This window comes from Bos indicus x Bos taurus, unplaced genomic scaffold, assembly GCF_003369695.1.
Source record: "Bos indicus x Bos taurus breed Angus x Brahman F1 hybrid unplaced genomic scaffold, Bos_hybrid_MaternalHap_v2.0 tig00001784_arrow_arrow_obj, whole genome shotgun sequence".
NCBI classification, from domain to species: Eukaryota; Metazoa; Chordata; class Mammalia; order Artiodactyla; family Bovidae; genus Bos; species Bos indicus x Bos taurus.
Window position 1 is genome coordinate 34,598 of NW_020867459.1, and position 3,223 is coordinate 37,820.

At 40.2% G+C, this 3,223-nt stretch overlaps 1 pseudogene across 1 annotated transcript; it reads left to right on the top strand.

Moving 5' to 3' along the window:
• The first annotated feature begins 1,525 nt into the window (after nucleotides 1-1,525).
• LOC113888786 lies at nucleotides 1,526-2,183 on the top strand (annotated as a pseudogene). The gene has a single exon (XR_003510053.1). The product of XR_003510053.1 is annotated as a spectrin alpha chain, non-erythrocytic 1 pseudogene (transcript).
• The last annotated feature ends 1,040 nt before the right edge of the window (nucleotides 2,184-3,223 follow it).

Consider the following 3,223-nt stretch of genomic DNA (forward strand, 5'->3'; position numbering starts at 1 on the left):
GTAATTCCATCAAAGCAAAAGGTAAGTTGAATTTTAAATAATTCTAATATCTTCTTATTTGAGGTCCCACCAGGTTACTGCTAGCTTGTTTGTAATCTAGCTGCTTTTTTATTGCTTTCAACAAATTTAATATCAACTGCCTATCTATTGTCAATGTCTTTAAAACTCTTTGACTGGGTCCCTAATGGAAAGACATTAGATGACAAGGCAAGTGATTTCCCCACCTTCATTTTGGTGTCTGACATCTTTAATGTGATTAATGATGTGACCAGGGAACCGAAATCACTTGTCACCACTGGACTGCTAATACAATAGCCAAAGCTCAAAGGTGAGGAAGGAATGAGAACAAAAGTCTTTTCTTATTTCTGTTCTCTACTTCATCAAGGAGATAAACAACCTACCTTGTGTGAATCTCTTTGTAATAGCAAACATTTTGTAACCTAGTCAACACTAAAGAAATGAAAAATGTGTTTCATTTGGTGTGTGCATGCTCAATCGTGTCCATCTCTTTGCAGTTCCAAGTGCTGTAGCCTGCCAGGCTCTTCTGTCCATGGGTTTTCCCAGCAAGAATACTGTAGTGAGTTGCTATGCCCTCCTCCAGGGGAATCTTCCCAACCCAGGGATTGAACCCACTTCTCCTGAGTCTCCTGCATTGCAGACAGATACTTTACCACTGAGACACCAGGGAAAGCCAAAATGTCTTTATTTGGTTCCATTATTTGTGATGACTGAAAAATAATTATTTTAACTTTAAAGATTAAGAGTCAATTCTAGGTGATTGAATGATGGCTATAAAATAGAAAAGAAATAGCTGGATCCACACCTTTAAAAAGGACTAAGAAGAAAGGTAGATTCACCAATGGAAGTGATTGGCTCATGTTGATAAAAAGCCCAGCAGAAGCTTTTGCTTCAGGCACAGGGAGTCTGTCTTGTTCCTCCTGTCTCTCTCTTCCTCTCTCCACTATTTCCCCTTTCTCCCTCCATTTCTCTGCTATAATTTTCTCTGTTGTTTTCATAAGCCTGGAAAATAACAGAGAGAGAGAGAGAGAGAGAACTTCTTTTCTCTCATAGTAGTAAAATCCCCAAATTGATGTAAATGTGGCTTGGACAACTTGCTTAGTCTTAGAGGATGAGAATATGTATATTGATGTGTTCATATGAGACCAGACATGGAGCAGGGAGAAGCAGCTCACTGAAATGTGCAACATACTCACAAGGGTGGGAAATTGTGATGGTTTTTCATACATAAGAGGAAAAACCAATCCTGAAGAGTCAAGCAATAAAAATAAACTATCTACCAAAGGAGGAACAAATGATTTTTTTCTTCTTTATTTTTTTAAATTATGAAAAATATGATAACACATTTATAGGAGACTTGGAAAATACAGAACAAAATTACATATGGTTCTACTATATATTACATTTATTTTTTTGGTGGGGGGGAGTCAAGTCATTTACTTGTCTTTTACATGAAAACAAAATTGAGGGAGGGTGAACAAGAGGGGAACTAGCTGGCTGCTTAGATTTTTCTGTAGTCGGAATGGGGCAGCCGGCCTTGAGACAGGAATTGGGGGAGCAGCACAACCTGGAGCAGCAGATCCAGGCCAGGAACACGACAGGAGTGACCGAGGAGGCCCTCAAAGAATTCAGCATGATGTTCAAACACTTCGACAAGGACAAGTCCGGCCGGCTGAACCACCAGGAGTTCAAATCCTGTCTGCGCTCCCTGGGCTATGACCTGCCCATGGTGGAGGAAGGGGAGCCCAACCCTGAGTTCGAGGCCATCCTGGACACTGTGGATCCTAACAGGGACGGCCACGTCTCCCTGCAAGAGTACATGGCCTTTATGATCAGCCGTGAGACCGAGAACGTCAAGTCCAGCGAGGAGATTGAGAGCGCCTTCCGGGCCCTGAGCTCCGAAGGGAAGCCTTAGGTGACCAAGGAGCAGCTGTACCAGAACGTGACTCGGGAACAAGCCCAATACTGTGTCTCCCACATGAAGCCTTACGTGGACGGCAAGGGCCGCGAACTCCCCACTGCTTTTGACTACGTCGAGTTCACCCGCTCGCTCTTCGTGAACTGATCCTCTGCTCCTAGGTTAGCCTGGCCCACGCTGCTTGCCCTACCGTCGCCTTGCTGCATGTCAACTCCTCTCTGTGCTCTTAAGAAAAATACTCCAGACAGTGTTGCTTTCCAGTGTAACCTTAATTTGCTTAGCTTGGTTTAAGATTTAGTATATATTACAATTATTTTTTAAGTAAATTAAGATTTTTAGTTGGAGTTTTAATATCAAACTTAAAAAATAAATAGAATGAATGAACAGAGAAATAAAATTAATATTCACTCATTAACAGAATGAATATATAGTAGAAGGATATAGTAGACCTGAACTATGAACCAATTCAATACAATTAAGATTTATATAATTTCAGAGGACAGTAGGATCCTGACCCAGGGATCGAACCCACTTCTCCTGAGTCTCCTGCATTACAGGCTCTTTACACAGCTCTTTACTCTTTATCATTGCAGATACTTTACTGCTCCTAGATTACAAACTAGAAGACACTGGAACATATCTATGGACATAAAACAAGGTGAAAATTTTCATGGTCTAAAGGTATTAAAATCATACAGTCCATTCTTTTATCACTGTAGAATTATGTTAGAGATCAATATAAAAAAAAAGAAAAAGAAAGTTGCTCAGTCATGTCCGACTCTGCAACCCCAGGGACTATACAGTCCATGAAATTCTCCAGGCCAGAATACTGGAGTGGGCAGCTGTTCCCTTCTCTAGGGGATCTTCCCAACTCTGGGATCAAACCCAGGTCTCCCTCATTGCAGGCAGATTCTTTACCAGATGAGCCACCAGAGAAGCACAAATATCAAAAGATATTTGAAAATAACCCATATATTTTCAAGTTCAATGTGACATTTACAAAGAGAGATCTTTGACTTAGCCACTAAAGCCTAAACAAGGAACAAAGGACTTTTAAAAAGAAGCTGGGTTTGCATTTGGTGACACAAACTTTTTTCTGTAGAGTTATATGGACAGATGGGCATTTTCATTCATGGTCAATGGGAAAGTAAACAAGAATTTTCCTGGAGAGTAATTTGGAAACATTTTAAATATGAATATATACCATCCTAGAAATTTTTACTAAAGAAACAATAAACCTTCACAAAAATGCAATTAGAGATGATGTGTATCTCATTGTATACATGA